At 38.8% G+C, this 20,604-nt stretch overlaps 1 protein-coding gene across 8 annotated transcripts in view; it reads left to right on the forward strand.

Annotated features, from left to right (window-relative positions):
• Positions 1 to 20,604, forward strand: part of ZZZ3 (zinc finger ZZ-type containing 3) — a 137,816-nt gene that overhangs the window by 10,466 nt on the left and 106,746 nt on the right. The window lies entirely within an intron of this gene.

Genomic DNA, 20,604 nt, shown 5'->3' on the forward strand with positions numbered 1-20,604 from the left:
CTTAGCAGTCCTGTACTTCAGTCATCTTTTATTTGCCGAGCTTTTGTGGAAATTAAATGATTGTAAAGTTTTAGCCTAATTTCTAAAAAAAAAAAATTTGTTTTTTAATTTGGAGGGTTTAAATGTCTGACTTGGGGGAAACATCGTCATGCCATAGGGAAACATTATCTCCTGAAGAATGGGGGAGAGATTAACTGACTTTTGTAATGGTTATAGAGTTACTTCTAAATTTGAATAAATGCCGTTCCTACCTAGTGAACTAGTCAGAGCATTTTCCAGTTTGACCTAAGCCAAGCACATAGGTAGCTACTTCTCTTTGTTTATTTAGGAGAATGTCACCAAGGATCTTTTGATTTATTTGTAGATATATGGCAGTGGTTCTCAGTATTTATCATTCATCATAATCGCCTGAAAGTTACTTGTTTTAAATAATAGATTGCTGGGCTCTGCCCTTAGAATTTCAGATTTAGTAGGTCAGGAGACCACACTTTGTAGCACTACTTGGGTATAGTCAGGGTATCTGCATTAAAAAACAAAATGAACAGACAAAAACCCCACAAGTGATTCTGATACATATCCTAGATGAGAACCTTTGATCAATAGTTCTCAATACAGTATATGGTTCTGGGCATAGCAGCAGAGCATCACTTGGGAATTTTACAAATGCAGATTTTCTCAGACTCTGGAGATGGAACCCAGAAATCTGTGTTTTAAACTAGACCACTAGAGGATTCTGGTGTGTGCTAAAGTTTGACAACCATCCTTGTAACTTTATAGATCCGTGGCACCTATCAGGGAATTTACTAGAAATTCAAATTTCACACTGCACTCCAGACCTCTCATATAACAGATTCTGAATATCAGAATCTCATTTTACAGTAGTCTCTCCTGCACTCTTATCTTCAGTTTCGCTTTCCTTGGACTGAACATATTAAATGGGAAATTCAAGAAATAAACAATGTTTTAAACTGTGTGCCCTTTTGAGTATCCTGATGAAATCTCTTATTGTCCCTCTGGTCCTGCCTGGGATGTGAATCATCCCTTTGTCCAGGGTGTCCATACTTTGTATGCTTCCCACTGGTTAATCACTTAGTAGCCATCTCAGTTATCAGACTGAAAAAACATAGTATATATCCAGTTTGGTACTATCCTCAATTTCAGGTATCCACAGGGGCGGGAGAGGGGTGAAGGGGAGTGGGGGGATCTTGGGAATGTATCGCTTGTGGATGGGGGGAGGGAACTACTGTAACTAGATTCCAGGTGGTTTGTATGTATATTGAAGATTGAAAAGAGCTGCTTTAGGTGATTTTAAAAACTATTACAAAAGTAATACTAATAACTAAAATTTATTGGACATTTGCTGTGGGCCAGATACATGCTAGATACTCTATTCATTATCATTAGTACTCCCTACAACCTTATACAGAGGGTTACTGTAACCCTCATTCTATAAATAAAGCAAAGGGGTTTAGTATCATGCTTGGTGTCGCACAGGTGCTAAATGCAGGGTTTGGGATTTGAACCTCAGCACTCAAACTGTGGAGTTTTGGAGTTTGAGGTGCTATCTTCATATGTATCTTCAGTACCATTTGTGTGCATATATGTCTGTCCTTGTTCCAGTGCCATAGATTATATTCTAATGAATTTTTTTGGTATTACATTTTACAGTGATATTTGAATTTTTTTTCAAGTCTTATATTCACCAGAACAATCAGAAGTGGAAACAGCTGTGGTTTGAATACTTTGGTCTTGTCAACCTAAATAACAGAGGTTTTCTATACGAAAATGATGTTTATTTGGGAATAGGGCATTGGAGTGGGAATATTGTTGCTATAGTAAACCACGTGCATATACAGGGAGGTAAAAGAAGACAAAAGTTTTTAAAGGAAAAGTGAGGAGGATTTCCTAATTATTTTGAGATAATTATTCTTGGCTGCAAGGGTCAATAAGTAAAGTACCTCCATTCTGAGGTTGGACCGGCAGTTGCTGGGCAGATGTCCTCATAGAAGTTTAAAACCACCCCCCCCCCAAAAACAACAACAACAACAACAACAAAAAACAGAGTGTTGCTGTGCTTCCCAGGCTAGATGTGAACTCCTGGGTTCAAGCAATCTTCCTGCTTCTTGGGTAGCTGGGACTACAGATGTGTATGTACCATGCTCCTGGCTTGTTTTTTTTTTGTCACGTTTTGTATAAGGTGGTAGTTTTTGCAGAGTCTTTTGTGATAGTTTTTATCATGCATTCCTCATGAGAGCCCTTCCTTCATGGCCTTCCCTGGCTGTTTGTCAGGGTGGGTTTTGTTTTGTTTCATTTTGTTTTGTTTTATTAAAAAACAAAACACTACTACTACTCCAGTTTGATTCTGATAATTTTCATAGAAGTCTGTTCATCAGGATGTTGTTATCCATCCAGACTCTGTTGCCTTAATAGATTTTGTTTTTGTGTGTAATTTCAGTAAGGCAACTCTTAAACTGGTTAATGTTTGTGGTGAAAATTTGCATGCTCGGCCAGGTGCAGTGGCTCATAATGCCTGTAATTCCAGCACTTGGGAGGCTGAGGTGGGCGGATCAGCCTCCTGAGGATCAGAACTCCTGAGGTCAGGAGTTCGAGACAAACTTGGCCAACATGGCGAAACCCCGTCTCTACTAAAACAAAAAATTAGCCACACGTGCTGGACTCCCAGCTATTCAGGGAGGCTGAGGCAGGAGAATCACTTGAACCCAGGAGGCGGAGCTTGCAGTGAACCGAGATTATGCCGTTGCACTTAGCCTGGGTGACAGAGCGAGACACTGTCCCAAAAAAAAAAGAAAAAAATTTTTTTTGCATGCTGTTAATGTTCTAGAATTGTATGGGTTTAGTAAAGAGGATAACAATGCAATTCAGTATCTGGAGGCCCCCATGTACTAAAATTATGCTTTGGAGTTTGATTGAAGTAAAACATGGAGATTTGCCTGATAATAGACCTAAATACTGGTGTTAATTTCAAGGGAGTAATTTGGGGTGGGGTCACAATATTTATTGTATTAATAGGTTTTTTGGGGGAATTTCTTAATCATATTCTTTTTAAGTGCACAATTCAGTGCTTTTTAGTAAAATTACAGTGCCATGCAACTATTACCTCAATCCAGTTTTAGAACATTTCTGTCACACCAAAATGATCTCTTTTACCTGTTGTAAGTCATTCCCACCTTCAGCCTATTAACAGTTTTTTTTCTTTTTTTTTTTTTTAAATCAGCTGGTGCATTTTAGAAGTTCTTAGTAATAAAAGCTACCTATAAACTGTAATCTATAAACCTTTTTAAACTTTTAAGAAACTGAGAGGCCGGGGCGCAGTGGCTCACACCTGTAATACTAGCTCTTTGGGAGGCTCAGGTGGGTGGATCACCTGAGGTCAGGAGTTCAAGACCAGCCTGGCCAACATGGACAAACCCTGTCTCTACTAAAAATACAAACATTAGCCAGGCGTGGTGGTGGGCGCCTGTAATCCCAGCTATTCTGGAGGCTGAGGCAGGAGAATCGCTTGCACCTGGAGGGGCAGAGGTTGCAGTGAGCTGAGATTGCACCACTTCACTCAAGCCTGGGCAACAGAGCGAGACTCCATCTTAAAAAAAAAAAAGAAAAAAAGAAAAAGAAAACTGAGAAAGTTTAATGCTATTCTAGCTCTTAATTTCTGTTTGCTTACATCAGTTTAACTTATTGACAGGATTTAAAGTGATGTGAACAGTAGTGTTTAGGGCTAGGAAATGTTCTTTCATTCACTTAATGGACCATTCACAATCTATGTAATGTATGAAAAAGAAGTGGGGAGAAGAGAAAGAGAAGATAATTAAGAGAAACTTAATATCTATAGTTCCATGAAGATATTGACAACCTCAGAGTTCTTGTCTGTAGTGGTTATTTGGATTCTGGCAAACTACTGTGTGTCTCCGTTGTCTTGATCTGAATGCCTCTCAAGAATGACACTTTCTTTTAAGAGCTTTATGTCTACAAGGTATGTATTTTAAGAACTCTGGGGATGAATAATCACACAGTGTGCTGACTTCGGATATGGTTGTGCATAAAGCTTTTTTTTTTTGGTAGCACAGAAATATCTGAAGAATATGTTTGGCATAGTTTGATACAGTTTTTGGTTTTGATTAATTAAATAATTCACTAATAATAAAGATGATCAGAGCTTCTGATAAATTCTTGTTTTTTTTGGCAGTTTAACCTCCTAAAAGTTGAAGAGAATTGCTAGTATGAAGTTGATTCTTACCAACAAGGAAGAACACTTAGATATAGAATTAACTGTTATTGAACATCTGTTTTGAGCAAATGGACTGTTTTTATAGTCACTTTTTTGTGGTGTAGTAAAAAGAACATGGACTTGGAATCAGATAGACTTTGATTTAAATCCTGGCTCTAGCACTTATGAGCTCTGTAACTTTTTTTTTTTTTTTTTTTTTGAGACAGGGTCTTGCTCTGTCACCCAGGCTGGAATGCAGTGGTGCGATCATATGAGCTCTGTAATGTTAAGCAAGTTACTTATTTCTAAGCTTTGTTTTCCTTATTATAAATAGATATGGTACTTTCTACGTATATAGAGAGTATATAATGTACTTGATATAAAATAGATGCTCGGTAAATGCTATTTGTTAGTTTATTGACATGGAAACAGAGGCTCAGAGAAGTTTGTCACACAGCTAGTAAGTGACAAATATCTGACTCCAAAGCCCATGCTTTTCCATGCCTCCCAGCTAGAAATTGAAATGATGGGAATTGAAAGGTAGTGATCATTCTGTGCTGGCTTGGAGTTTATCTTAGATAGCAATTCCCAGAAAAGCAGGTTTCAGAAAGTTCAGAAAAGAAACTGGTGATGACCACAGATAGTTTAAGCAATCAATATTGATAGAAGGCTCTTAAAAATGAAACCTGTTATTAAAATTTCAAAAAAAAATTCCATTGGGGAAGAAAAACATGAGTAAAGAAATTAATATGACTTCCTCATAAGTAAATTTTTTCAAAAGAAAAACATATCAAGGATACCCATTAGCCGGCTGTAGCGGCTCATGCCTGTAATCCCAGCACTTCCGGAGGCTGAGGTGGGCGGATCCCCTGAGGTCAGGAGTTCAAGACCAGCCTGGCCAACATGGCAAAGCCCTGTGTCTCTACAAAAAAATACAAAAATTAGCCGGGCGTGGTGGCAGGTGCGTGTAATCCCAGCTACTTGGAGGCTGAGTTAGGAGAATCACTTGAACCCAGTAGGTGGAGGTTGCAGTGAGCCGAGTCACGCCATTGCACTCCAGTCTGGGCAACAGAGCGAGACTCTCAAAAAAAAAAAAAAAGAAAAAGATACCCATTTAACTAATTGTATATAAGGTTAATTTAAAAAATCATTTGACTTATTGATAGGATTTAAAGTGATGTGCACAGTAGTGTTTAGGGCTAGGAAACAGTCTTTCGTTCACTTAATAGACCATTCACAATCTGTAATGTATGAAGAGGAAATGGGTAGCAAAAAAGGAAGGTAATTAGGAATGTGGGTAGGCTAGATAGATCTGTAATATAAGAATAGATAGAATATAAGAATATAAGCTAGATAGAGCTGGAATGAGGTGAGGGTTGTAAAAATGTTTAAGGGCAATAAAAAGGGCTAGTTTCCGCCAAATTCAAAGCAACATCAATAAGGAAGAAAGAAGCCTTTTGATTAGGGAGATAAATAATGAGAAATGCCCAACTTCTGTTTTATGTGTAGGAGAATGGTTTTCATACTGGAAGGGAGATGGTTAAGAAAAAGCTGTTTAAAGACGAAGTTTTATTCCTTGGTATGTTACATGATAAAGAGCATCTACTTTCGTTAAGGAAATTTAGAGCTCCAATTCCAGTAAAATACTTAGAACAATGAAGTGTCAGTTTGAGTTTATTGATATCAGTGGCTGCTTTTGGTTGTAGAGCTGTTTACAATGTTTGCTTTTCTAAAATATTGAGTAAAATCATCAATGTAAAAACTTGTCTTCAAGTTCAACTTATGTATTTTCTTATTCCATTAACTAGCACATTAACTATAAATGAAGAACACTTTTTCTAAGTGAGGGAGGACTTTGATTCATAGCCTAGTAATTATAATTGAACAGATTAAGTCTCCCTTAAAATATCCTTGGGTAAAATGGCATCTATACTTGTTTTCTTTTCCTGGAATACTCTTCTCAAATATTTTCATGGCCTGTTCCCTTCTTTCTTTGGTTCAAATGTTACCTCAGCTAGAAAGGTTTTCCCTGAAGGAGTTTTTAAGGGACATCATTTACATAGACTTCAATGTGAATGGTGCTCATTCGTGTGAACCTCATTATACTACCTAAAATAGTATCTTCTTCCTTCACTTTCCCTGGTTTTTCTTAATAGTAATGATCATACCTGATATTTGTTTGTCTCTTCTAAGAATATAAGATCCATGAAGGATGGGATTATGTTTCTTCTGCTGCAGTTATTAGAGCTTGGAATGATGCCTAGTTCATGGTAGATGGTCAGTGAATACTTGCTGAATGAATGAATGTATTTATTGTTTTTTTTTTGAGACTGATTTCAACACATGAATGGGGACACAGACACGTTTAGTCCATATAAGTATTTATCTTGTTACTGTTTTTTGAGATGGAGTCTGGCTCTGTGTTGCCCAGGCTGGAGTGCAGTGGCACGAGCTTGGCTCACTGCAACCTCTGCCTCCTGGGTTTAAGCGATCTTCCCACCTCAGCTTCCCAAGTAGCTGGGATTACAAGCGTGCACTGCCACACCTGGCTAATTTTTATATTATTAGTAGAGGCAGGGTTTCACCATGTTGGTAAACAGGCTAGTCTTAAACTCCTGACCTCAAGTGATCTGTCCGCCTTGGCCTCCGAAAGTGCTGGGTTTACAGGCGTGAGCCAACATGCCAGAATGCATGAATGTATACAGTAAAGTGTTGGAACAAGATTGTGAGCCCTAGGAACATTGCAGTGTGAATGTTAGCTATTACCAGTACTACTGCTGCTTAAGTACATTCCCTATATTTATACATTTGATATACTGTTTTATTTTTAAGCACTATTCCTTGTGGAGTAAATTTCAACAAGTAGGATTTTCCCAAATACTTTATTTGTTTTTGAGATGGAGTCTTACTGTGTCTCCCAGGCTAGAATGTAGTGGTACAATCTCGGCTTACTGCAACCTCCGCCTCCTGGGCTCAAGTGATTCTCCTGCCTCAGCCTCTGGAGTAGCTGAGATTACAGGCGTGTGCCACCACACCCAGCTGATTTTTGTATCTTAGTAGAGACTGGGTTTTGCCATGTTGGCCAGGCTGGTCTCGAACTCTGACGTCAGGTGATCTGCCCGCCTCAGCCTCCCAAAGTGCTGGGATCACAGGTATGAGCCACCACACCCGGCTTCCCAAATACTTTAAAACTTTAAAATTTTATATTTTCTCTAGCTTTGTTGAATTATAATTGGCAAATATTAAAATTTTAAATTTAATAAATGAAGACTTATAGTGAATCACAATTTTTTTTTTTTTTTTTTTGAGACAGAGTCTTGCTCTGTCGCCCAGGCTGGAGTGCAGTGGCGCGATCTCAGCTCACTACAAGCTCCGCCTCCCGGTTCACGCCATTCTCCTGCCTCAGCCTCCCGAGTAGCTGGGACTACAGGCGCCCGCCATCTCGCCCCGCTAGTTTTTTTTGTATTTTTAGCAGAGACGGGGTTTCACCATGTAGACCAGGATGGTCTCGATCTCCTGACCTCGTGATCCACCCGTCTCCGCCTCCCAAAGTGCTGGGATTACAGGCTTGAGCCACCGCGCCCGGCCCACAAATTTTCTTAAACATTCCAGTATTCTTATTGACTATGCTAAATATTCTTACACTTTTAACCTTAAAATCATAAGTGTGAAGTCAGTTTCTATTTTAAATTTAGAAACTATCATCATCTATAATGTTAAAATTCTCTTCAACATTATAAGGACTTAAAAAATATTTAGGATAGTTTTAAACCACACAGTATTGGTATCATGAGTTTGATATACTTAATTTCAATATTCTAATTAATCGTGGAGGTTCGGCAGTCACTTCCGTACGGGAACAGTTTTGCTGTCTTAAGCAAGTTGAGATTCCTGTGACATACTTTATGTCCACAGTTCAGTTACCATCTCTTGACAGACTGTTTATCAGCCTGACATTGGCCTTGGAAACTACCTTTGTCTAGGTGGTTTTTCTTATGTCCCAGATGGACATAATGAACCGTTAGTAAAAATTGTCAGTATAGTAACAGTGGAACTCTAAGTTGATGTTGGTTTCTTCTAAATTGAAGTTTAAGACCTTTTGTAATTTTTTTGTAATTGCTTTTTAACTCTATTGCCAGATCAAGTTTTGTAAACCTCACCCAGATTACTTCACCACTTGATTGGATTCCAGGAGTCCATTTTCTGTCTGGCTGATGGCACAGGTTTTAGATCATTTTAAAGACATTAAGAAACTGAGAGGTATTGATAGCTTTTGTTAATTTTTTGTTCCACAAAGTATGCCAGAAGACTAGGAACAGCATAAAGTCTTATTTTTAAAAAGGAAAGCAGTAGTTTTGGAGATTGTTTTCCTAGGTATGCCTTGGAAAAGAGGCAGAGAAATACAGGCTTAGCTCATCAGCATTAAGAACATTTCATTAATAGTGTAAAAAAACTTTCTTAAATACTGTTAGCAGGAATTAATGTCAGACTTTGAGAGAAGTATCTAAAAAGCTACTTTTTGTTGTCCATTTTAATATTTTCATTAATATTTTGAATAAATGTACAGTTGTGCTTATAAAATGTCAGAACAATTTAGCTGGCAAGGATAACTAAAACAACTTGTAAGTTCTGTCTGAAACTACGGGCAGAAACCTGTAGTGTGAGCTGCTTAAAAGTGTGGAAATAAAAAAATATGGAATTCAGATAGAAAAAGTTATATGATTAAAATTTTGTTCAATTAATCAATGTTAAGGCATTGTATGTACTAAGAGAATAAAAAATGTATTGCTTTATTCCTTCAAGGAGCCTATAATTGAATAGAGAATATAGATGTATCAAACTATACATTGTGATTTTATGATAGAATTATTAAGCATTATGGGAGCAAGGTAGAGAGCAGTTAATTCTGATGGATCATTGAATTGGCCTTTGAGGAATAAGAGTTTTCTAGGAATTGAGGAGGAGAGAAAGTCATCTGCTTTCTTTCCGTCCCGATTCTTCAAGGTACTGAAAAATCAGATTCAGGTCAGTGTTTATGAAGACAGGTATATTTGTGGGCAAATAGAGTAGATTGGAATGAGAGATTCTCTCATTAGGCTACTACTTAGGCTACTACAGTTGTTTAAATAGAATGACGATGGCCTGAGCTGGAGCAATAACAATAAAACAGAAAGAGTAGATAGTATGTTTGTTTGTTTGTTTGTTTTTTGAGACATTTTGGAGATAGAATAAATAGGGTTTATTGATTGTATATTATTAGGAGTTTGAGTTTATATGGTCTCAGACATCCAACTGGTGAGTTGCTTAAAAAAGAAAAAAAAAAAAAAAAGAACTACCAGGCTTCATTAATAGGATTTTGTCCATAATAAGGGATATAATATTTATTCCATGTTGGTTAGGACACATTTACAATGTTGGCCTTATTTCTGAAAGCTACACTTTAAGAAAAGTAAATGAAAAGATAGATATGTCAGGAGGGTAACCCATGAAAACCTTTGAAGGAATTGAGAGTGCTTTCTGTGGAGAAGGAAGGCTTTATAGGAATGAGTGAAGGAGGGAAGGGGACAGTTGTTTTCAGGTAATGCAGGGCTGTAATGAGTTGTTCCACAGAACAGAATTAGATCTAGGATACCACCAGACTTTTCTTTCTGAGAACTAGGGTATTCTCTTAACTGCAGTTACAATGATCAAAATTAGGAAATTTAACATTAATATGTTATCTAATTTACAGTCCACAATCAAATTTTGTCAATTACCTTAATAATTACTTTCAGAGCTTTTTAAAATCAAAGATCATACATTGCATTTTATGTCTCTCCAGTCTCCTTTAATCTGGAACAGTTAGTCAAGTTCTTTTTTTAATTAATTTTTTTTTTTGAGACCGGGTCTCATTGTGTTACCCAGCCTGGAGTGCAGTGGTGTGATCATGGTTCACTGCAGCTTCCACCTCCCAGGCCCAGGCAATCTTTTCACGTCAGCCTCCCTATTAGCTGGGACCACAGGTGCGTGCTACCATGCCTGGCTAATGTTATGTTTTTGTGTAGAGGCAGAGTGTCACTGTATTATCCAGGCTGGTCTCCAACTCCTGAGATCAGGGGATCCTCCTGCCTTGGCCTCCCGAAGTGTTAAGATTACAGGCGTGAGCCACAGCACCTGGCCTCACATTTCTTTATGTATTTATATTTTGAGACAGGGTCTCACTTTGTCACTCAGGCTGGAGTGTAGTGGCATGAATTTGGCTCACTGTAGCTTTGACCTCCCAGACTCAAGTGATCCTCCTGCTTTAGCCTCCCAAGTAGCTGGTATTACAGGCCTGAGCCACTATGTCCATCCTAGCCTCAAATTTCTTGACATTTTTTAAGAGATTAGACGAGGTATTTAGTGTCCCTCAGTTTGAATTTCCAGTGTTTTCTTGTGGTTAGATTCAGGGTGAGTACACTGATACTTTCAATTCCAGCCACTGAAGTGTATGTTCACATTTCCTACCCTTCCATATTTGTGATATCTTAAGTTTTTTTCCTTCATGTTTAAAAATACCTTGTTGGGTGGGGCACATTGGTTTATACCTGTAATCCCAGCACTTTGGGAGGCCAAGGGAGGCGGATGCCTTGAGCCCAGGAGTTTGAGAACAGTCTGGGCAACATAGCGAGACCTTGTCTCCCAAAAAAAAAAAAAAAAAAAAGCCAGGCCGGGCACAGTGGCTCATGTCTGTAATCCCAGCACTTTGAGAGGCTGAGGCGGGTAAATCATGAGGTCAGAAGTTTGAGACCAGCCTGGCCAATATGGTAAAACCCCATCTCTACTAACAGTACAAAAATTAGCCGGGCCTGTAGTCCCAGCTACTTGGGAGGCTGAGGCAGAAGAATTGCTTGAACCTGGGAGGCAGATGTTGCCGTGAGCCTAGTTCGTGCCACTGTACCAGCCTGGGCAACAGAGTGAGACTCTGTCTCAAAAAAAAAGCCAGGCTTGATGGCTTGTGCTTGTAGCCCTAGCTACTCAGGAGATTTAGGTGGGGGAATTGCTTGAGCCCAAGAGTTCAAGGTTGCAGTGCGCTGTGATCGTGTTACTGCACTCTAGCCTGGGCAACAGAGCAAGACCTAGTCTGGAAAACAAAAAATATCCCGCGTTAGCAATTTGAAACTATAATCAAGAAATGAAAATGGGGTGTCTTGTGATTTAAGAGACCCCTCTAACTTGGAAAAAGAAAGCAATTTTGAGTGCCCACTTTATGCCAGACGTTCCATAATCTGATATGGAATGATAATTACTCAAGATTGATGTGCCTTTTTCTTTCATGGAAGAGAAAAGTAGTTAATCTCTCCTCAGAGAGGTTGTAATTTGTTACCAGGTATCTAACTGCAATGCCCTTAATCATTCCTCTGTGACAGGGCAGCTAAGTGTCAGAAAAGCCACTAGGGTATGTCTTCTAGGCTAAATAACTTCTGAGAGCCCTTTTAGTCATTGCATTGGAAATTAACTTGGTTTTTCTGTTCCATTGTTTTTGTTTTTGTTTTGGATGGAGTTTTGCTCTTGTTGCCCGGGCTGGAGTGTAATGGCGTGATCTTGGCTCACTGCAGCCTCCGGCTCCTGAGCTGAAGTGATTCTCCTGCCTCAGCCTCCCAAGTAGCGGGGATTACAGGTACCCGCCACTCCGCCTAGCTAAGTTTTGTATTTTTAATAGAGATGGGGTTTCACCATGTTGGCCAGGCAGGTTTCACCATGTTGGCCAGGATGATCTTGAGCTCCTGACCTCAGGTGATTCGCCCACCTTGGCCTCCCAAAGTGCTAGGATTGCAGGAGTGAGCTACCACACCCGGCTGAACTGGTTTTTTAAATTTAAAAATTGATTAAGTATTTTAGAAAAATTCAATGAGATAATCAAATTAAACTAAATTAAACATTTTTCTTTCATTAGTAATACTAAAACAAAACACTTAAAGCTACATTGAGTGATAGCAAATTAGTAAAGCCTATTATAAGTCTTCTATGTAAAGTATGCTTCAGAAATATATTTTAATGAACCTTCTTGCATAGTCATTTAAAAATGCATTTAGAATTTTTAACAAATGAAGCTTTATCTTAAAAGCCACCTGACAGTGTCCTTCAAGGATGGAAACATTTATATTCTATGACCCAGTAAGTCTGTTTTAAGGTAATAATCAAATGCAGACACAGAGTGTGCAAGAATGTTAATCACAGCATTTTTAATAATAAATAGTAAAATATCAGAAGCAATGTCCTAACAGAATGGAAATGGTTAAATTAGAAACTATTTATACGGTTTTATATAGCCATTAACAATTTTAGGCTGGGTGGTATGGCTCACGCCTGTAATCCCAACATTTTGGGAGGCCAAGGCGGGAGGATCGCTTGAGCCCAGGAGTTGGAGGTCAGCCTGGGGTTGCCCAGGGAGACCTTGTCTCTACTAAAAAGAAGAAGAAGAAAAAAAACTAGCCAGGACATGGTGGTGCGCACACCTGTAGTCCCAGCTACTTGGGAGGCTAAGCTGGGAGGTTCGTTTGAGCCTGGGAGATCAAGGCTGCAGTGAACAGTAATCTCGCCACTGCATTCCAGCCTGGGTGACAGAGTGAGACCCTGTCTCTAAAAAGTAAAAAAAATCCCAACCAAACAATTTAGCCCTTAATTATGTGGCTTAAGTGGGGAATAAATGCAGGATGCCGAAAGTGTGTGTTGTGTAAATTGTGATTTTAAAAATGCACATTGAAATAAGAATGGAAGAGAATACACTAGTATTTGTTTTTTTTTTTTTTTTTCATTTATTTTTTTGAGACGAAGTCTTGCTCTGTTGCCCAGGCAGGAGTGTAGTGGCGCAATCTCAGCTCACCGCAACCTCCACCTCCGAGGTTCAAGAGATTCTCCTGCCTCAGCCTCCTGAGTAGCTGGGATTACAGGTGTGCACCACTCAGTCCAGCTAATTTTTGTGTTTTTAGTAGAGACAGGGTTTTGCCATTTTGGCCAGGCTAGTCTCGAACTCCTGACCTCAGGTGATCCACCCACCTTGGCCTTCTAAAGTGCTGAGATTACAGGAGTGAGCCACCGTGCCTGGCCCTACACTAGTATGTTAAGTGGTTGTTGAAATGGGGTAAGCTATATTTGTACTTTTTATTGTTGATGTGTCTAAATTATTGTATTTTGTATAATTATCCATTCATTTAACATTTATTGGATACTAAGTGCTTGTTAAATTGTTTATTGGCTACCTATACTCGGAGTCCCAGAACCAATCCCCATGTATACTGAGGGATGACTGTAGTCTGTTCTCATTATTCTCGGATTCCATGTTTGTGAACTCATTTACTGGCTAAAACTTATTTGTAACCCCCAAATCAATACGTCTGGCACTTTTGCAGTCATTTGTGGACATGTTCAGAGTGGTGAAATTTGAGTTGTTTGATGTACGCATTTCCAAATGAGGTTAAACAAAATGACACTCTGCCTTCTTGTTCTAGCTGTCTTTTCTATTTACTTAGTGTTACATCTTTCCCACTTTTTTTTTAAGAGGTGGTTTCACTGTTCAAAATTGCCCCTAAGTGTAGTGCTAAAGTGCTGTCTATAGTGTTCCTAAGTGCAAGAAGGCTGTGATGAAAAGTTACAGTGCTGTTGACTGTGAGTTAGTGTTTATGAATCAGCAATATAAAAGTGTTTTTAGGCTGGGCGTGGTGGCTCTCGCCTGTAATCCTAGAACTTTGGGAGGCCAAGGTGGGCCCATCACTTGAGGCTAGGAGTTACAGACCAGTCTGGCCAACATAGTGAAACCCCATCTCTACTAAAAATAGAAAAAATTTAGCTGGGCCTGGTGGCGCACACCAGTAATCCCAGCTACTCAGGAGGCTGAGGCATGAGAATCGCTTGAACCCGGGAGGCGGAGGTTTCAGTGAGCCGAGATCTCGCCACTGCTGCACTCCAGTCTGGGCGGCAAAGTGAGACTCTGTCTCGAAAAGTAATAAATAAGTAAGTAAATAAACAAATAAAAGTGTTTTTAAAGAAAAGCACAGATAAAACAAGGATATGTGTTGTTAGGCTGTTGAAAATATTTTAATCAGAGGCTAGCAGGAACTTCACTCGGAATTTCTCTTAGTATTGAGTATTTGATAATTCAGTGTTCATGGCAACTTTATGAGAATCAACTATATATGATCTGTTATGGCACTTAGGGTTTTTGAAATATTGAAACTAGCTTGGGAACTCCTTTACCTGTCCTATAGATTTTTAGAGGTGGCAGAGAATCCAGCTTAGAGGTTGGTTAATATGCTGAGAAAAGTTTTTCTGCCCTCTGAAGACAGTACAAATGCAAGAATTTAGAGCAGTGGTGCATATCTGATAAGATTCAAGGTCTCAGTATTTTGATATTCAGACCTTGACATTGATATCAACAGATATTTCAGGGAGGACTCTGTCCCATGAGAAATGGTAAAATATCCTAACTCATTATGAATCTTTACCTTCATTTGTCTCATTTAGATTATTTTATTTGCTTTTAAGACTTTTCCTAGTCTTACTTGTTCTTGATTGTTGTGTTGACAGAAACCATTGAGAATTCTTAAGACAGATGGAGCATGGCTTTTAGAGAGGATTAAGTAGTAAGTAGTCATTTATTAATACTTGTGACTGGCTTAAAAAAAAAACTGACATTAAATAACATCCTTAAGGATAAATATTACTAAATTAATGGAAATTTTGAATTTTTTCCTAAATTTAACTAACTGACAAATTTTAAAAATATTTAAAGCAAGCAAAGAAGTAAAATTTTTTTGTAAGCATTTTCAAAATGCAGTATACAGTTTAGACAGCTATAAGATATAGCTTTGTGAGGAAAACTGTAAGTTGATGAAAGGGAAACATTTGTAAAAATATATAGATGGATTTTTACATCAGACATTTCACCTAGGGCTTGCTGAATTATTTATGCTTCATTTATGAATGTCCATTGAAGATGAATGGCTGTCCAGAGCTGAGATTATGTCTTAATGATAAGTACATAGTACACAGTATGTACTAAACTAATGTATCTTGAAATGAATCAATCTTGCTAGTCCAATAATCATTTTCAAGTTAGTCTGTTCCAGGATTTAACAAGCTGGTTTGGACCTAAGAATGATATATGGTGCCTTCTCATCTCATTTCTTCTTCTAAGTCATAGATCAACAAAGGGATTTTATGAAACTGAAAAGTCCAGGGTATTTATCTGGATTCAGGCTGAGCTAAGTCAGAATGTTTAAACAATGTCATATTAGTGCTCTGCTTCTGTTGCTTGACTGCTGACAAATTCAGCTTTATTTTTTGCTACCTGCAAGGCGAGTTTTATCTATCTGCCTTGTCTGTCTGTCTCATTAGCTATTGTCTTAGTCTATTTGGGCAGCTGTAACAGAAAACCATAGACTGGGTACAAATAAACAACAGTCATTTACTTCTCATGGTTCTGGAGGCTGAGAAGTCCAAAGGCAGACTAAGTGTTGGCAAGGGCCCAGTTCCTGGTTTATAAGTGGCCATCTTCTCACTGTGTCCTCACATGGCTGAGGGGGCTTAAACTTGACTAAACCCAATCAAAGTAAAGGTAATGCTAGAAGAAAATTAATTTTGATCTTAAAAACCCTTTACTTGATCACATTATATAAATATTAACTCTTTTATTGGCTTATGATATGCTGTGGTTTGAATGTCCCATCCAAAACTTATGTTGAAACTTAATCCCCAATATGGCACTGTTGAAAGGTAGGGCCTTTAAGAGGTGATTGGATCATGAAGTCTCTGTCCTCATGAATGGATTAATGGATTAATTGGTTAATGGATTAATGGATTATCATGGGAGGGGAACTGGTGGCTTTATAAGAAGAGGAAGAGAGACCTAAGCTAGCACATTAGCACACTCAGCCTTCTCATCTTGTGATGCTCTGTGCTACCTCAGATCTCTGCAGAGAATCCTCCTGAGCAAGAAGGCTCTCACCAGAGACAACTCCTTGACCTTGTACTTCAGCCTCCGTAACTGTAAGAAATAAATTTCTTGGCTGGGTGTGGTGGCTCATACCTGTAATCCCAGCACTTTGAGGGGCAGAGGTGGGAGGATTGCTCAAGTCCAGGAGTTCAAGACCAGCTTGGGCAACGTAGAACTTGTCTCTATTTAAAAAGAAAGAAAGGAAGGAATTTATTTTCCATAAATTACCTAATTTGTGGTATTCTGTTACAAGCATAGAAAAGGGACTAAGCTTGCTTCTCTTAAGTTTTCTAGTGTTGGAGATAAATAGGAAATAAACATAACTGGCCCTTTTGGCATCAGGCCTTATATAGTGCCTTATATTTGGTACCCATGCCTCTCCATAGATGGATGGATATCTTTTCCATCTCTGTGAACAAAGAGAATGATTTTATAGGAGAGACTGAATGACTTACAAAGAAGTATTAAATTCTCACCTCTAATTCTCTGTTAAATGATATCATTTATTAAACAAGAAACATACCACAGGAAACAGTAATAGACCTGTCAGAATCTCTTCTTCTGATTAGTACTGGGTTTTTCACAAATTTCATACAATTAGGGCACAGTTGTTATTGATATTTTCAAATTAATCTCTATTTTAGCTTCTTGAAAACTTGAATGTTGATGGCCATTGGGAGGAATTTTTTTATCATAGATCATGTATCTATTTTTCAGACATACCCCTCTTTTGGAAGACGATCCTCATTCTTTTTTTTTTTTTTTTATTATACTTTAAGTTCTAGAGTACATGTGCACAATGTGCAGGTTTGTTACATATGTATACATGTGCCATGTTGGTGTGCTGCACCCATTAACTTGTCATTTACATTAGGTATATCTCCTAATGCTATCCCTCCCTGCTGCTTCCCACAACAGAACCCGGTGTGTGATCATCCCCTTCCTGTGTCCAAGTGATCTCATTGTTCAATTCCCACCTATGAGTGAGAACATGCAGTATTTGGTTTTCTGTCCTTGCCATAGTTTGCTGAGAATGATGGTTTCCAGCTGCATCCATGTCCCTACAAAGGACACGAACACATCCTTTTTTATGGCTACATAGTATTCTATGGGGTATATGTGCCACATTTTCTTAATCCAGTCTGTTATTGATGGACATTTGGGTTGATTCCAAGTCTTTGCTATTGTGAATAGTGCCACAATAAACGTACGTGTGCATGTGTCTTTATAGCAGTATGACATAATCCTTTGAGTATATCCCCAGTAATGGGATGGCTGGGTCAAATGATATTTCTAGTTCTAGATCCTTGAGAAATCGCCATACTATTTTCCACAATGGTTGAACTAGTTTACAGTCCCACCAACAGTGTAAAAGTGTTCGTATTTCTCCACATCCTCTCCAGCACTTGTTGTTTCCTGATTTTTTAATGATTGCCATTCTAACTGGTATGAGATGGTAAGAAGATCCTCATTCTAAGTGTTTATAGAATTATTACAATGCAGAGAGCCATAGAGTCTTACCGATTGAACTCAATTTAGGCATCGCCTATAATCCCAGCACTTTGGGTGGCCGAGGTAGGTGGATCATGAGGTCAGGAGTTCAAGACCAGCCTGGCCAACATGGTGAAACCCTGTCTCTACTGAAAATACAAAAAATTAACCGGGTGTGGTGGTGCATGTCTGTAATCCCAGTTACTTGGGAGGCTGAGACAGGAGAATTGCTTGAAACCAGAAGGCGGAGGTTGCAGTGAGCCAAGATTGTGCCACTGCACTCCAGCCTGAACAACAAGAGTGAAATTCCATCTCAAAAATAATAATAAAAAAAAGACTTAGCTTCATATTCTGGCTTTATTAGTTGTGTGATCATAGGCATTTCTTGAGTCTGTTGCCATATACCATTTAGGAAATGAATATGGTGTCTCAGCTGTCTACTTTTGAGATTGTGGAAATATAATGAGCAAGTTCTTTGTTATTGTAAAGCACAGTGTCAGTAGAGTGGATAAGACTTTGTATTCTGCCACTTAACTAGCTTTGCAATACTGGCAATTTGTTTTTTGAGATAGGGTCTCAGTCTGTCACCCGTCCTGGAGTGCAGTGCTATGATCTCAGTTCACTGCAGCCTCAACCTGCTGGGCTCAAGATGAATCCTCGCACCTCGCCCCCTGAGTAGCTGGGCCCACAGGTGCCTGTCATCACATCACACCTGGCTAATTTTTGAAATTTTTTGTGGAGATGGGATTTCGCCATGTTGCCTAGGCTGGTCTCGAACTTCTGGGCTGAAGTGATCTGCCCGCCTTGGCCTCCTGTATTTAATATTCTTAAGCCTCTGTTTTATCATCTGTTAAATAGGGATAATATTAGTACCTGCTTCCATAGGTTTTTGAGAGTTTTAAATAATATATATATATAAAATATAGTATGTGGTATATTGCACATAATAAATGCTGGCAATCATTATTTCATTTGTTGATTTTTGTACTATGTGCCAGGGCTAGTCTACTTGATTTATTTCAGTTAATTCTTAGGACAATCCTGTTTGGTAGGAATGCTTCCCTGCCCCCGCCACCCCCTGCCAATTTCACAAGTAAGAAATGGTTGTCAGGTCACAGCAAGTAAGTGGTTAGTTGCGAGTGGAACAGACAAATACATAATTAGGTTTTGGTCAATGACAGATCGCATATACCCTGGTGGGGCCCATGAGATTATAACAAAGCTGAAAAATTCCCATTGCCTAGTGATGTGGTAGCTGTTAAAAAGTTGTACTGTAATGTTGTGCTCGTGTGTGTGGTGATGCTGGTGCAAAGTAAACTGCACTACAGTATGGCACATACAATTATGTATAGTATACAATTATGTATAGTACATTGCAACCATGACCTCCTGGCCTCAAGTGATCCTCCCACTTCAGCGTGCCCAGTAGCTGGGACTATAGGTGTGCACCACCAAACCCAGCTAATTTTTGCATCTTTTGTAGAGGTGGGGTTTTGCCATGTTGCCTAGGCTGTTCTCAAACTCCTGGGCTCAAGTGATCCACCTGCCTCTGCCTCCTGAAATGTTGAGAATAAGGCATGATGAGCCTCTGTACCCGGCTTTGATCACATTTATTATTGTACTCTTGTTCCTCTCCCATTATGCACTGAGTTCACATTCACACAGCAGCCAGAATAATCTTTTAAAAATGTATGTTGGATTATGTGTCATTCTCATCATTTACTTCAATAGAATAAATAATCCAGATAAAACTTAAAAAGAAACATAAAACAAATACTGATCAAGGCCGAGCTCAGTGGCTCATGCCTGTAATCCCAACAGTTTGGGAAGCCGAGGCAGGCAGATCATCCTCTGAGGTCAGGAGTTTGAGACCAGCCTGGCCAGCATGGTGAAACCCCATCTCTACTAAAAATACAAAATTATCTGGGCATGGTGGTACATGCCTGTAATCCCAGCTACTCAGGAGGCTGAGGCAGAAGAAACGCTTGAACCTGGGAGGCGGAGGTTGCAGTGAGCCGAGATCGCGCCATTGCACTCCAGCCTGGGCAACAGAGCGAGACTCTATCTCAAAACAAACAAACCCATCAAATTTCTGCTATAGCTTAGAGAGCCCTTTATGGTCTGGCATCTGTCTACTTGAAAGCTCATTTTATGATACTTTTTCCCTTTGCCTGTTAGGTTTCAGCCTCATTGGCCTTGTTCCAGATTTGCCCATTTCTATTTCAAGGCCTGTACAGCTACTGTTCCCCTTCAGACTTTTTTTTTTATAACCTTACTGATTTATTCTCCATACTTAGTTTGAATAATGTCCAAATAATAATGTTTAATGAATGTTTTCTAGGCACAAAGAAAATGAAAAATAAAATAGGCTTTGCTACAAAACAGTTTTAATGGATGAAACAGACAAGTGAATAGATTAGTGTAGTAAATAGTAATCTTGAAATTCCTAGTGGAGGAATAGTTTGAGGGAGGGTAGGCAAGCTTACTATCTTGTAGTCACTTTACCCTTGCTTTTAACTAGAGTAGCTTTACTTTGTTTTTTTCCAGGACATAATTTATTTAAGGATTCTTACCTTTAAAAAGTTAAAAAAACACTTTTTAAAGGCAAGTGGTATGGTAAGAGCTATGAACAGGGTTCCCTGGGGACACAGGTTCTTGGAGTAGGTGGGTACATCTGATTTGTGACTTAAAGAACAAGGTAAATGGTAGGTGAGCAAGGAAGGGAAAGATGTTTGGGACAGAGGTAATCGTTTTTGGCTGTTCATCATATCTTTGGAACTTTTAAATAATACATACCTCTACATTTTGTGATAGTTCATCAAGCTATAGGTTTATTATTTTGCACTTCTCTTTATGTATACTGTCTTTCAGCAGAAAAGTTAAAAGTAATAAAAAATTTTAAAAAGACAAAAAATGGCCAGCCACAATGGCTCAT

This window comes from Piliocolobus tephrosceles, chromosome 1, assembly GCF_002776525.5.
Source record: "Piliocolobus tephrosceles isolate RC106 chromosome 1, ASM277652v3, whole genome shotgun sequence".
Taxonomy (NCBI): Eukaryota; Metazoa; Chordata; class Mammalia; order Primates; family Cercopithecidae; genus Piliocolobus; species Piliocolobus tephrosceles.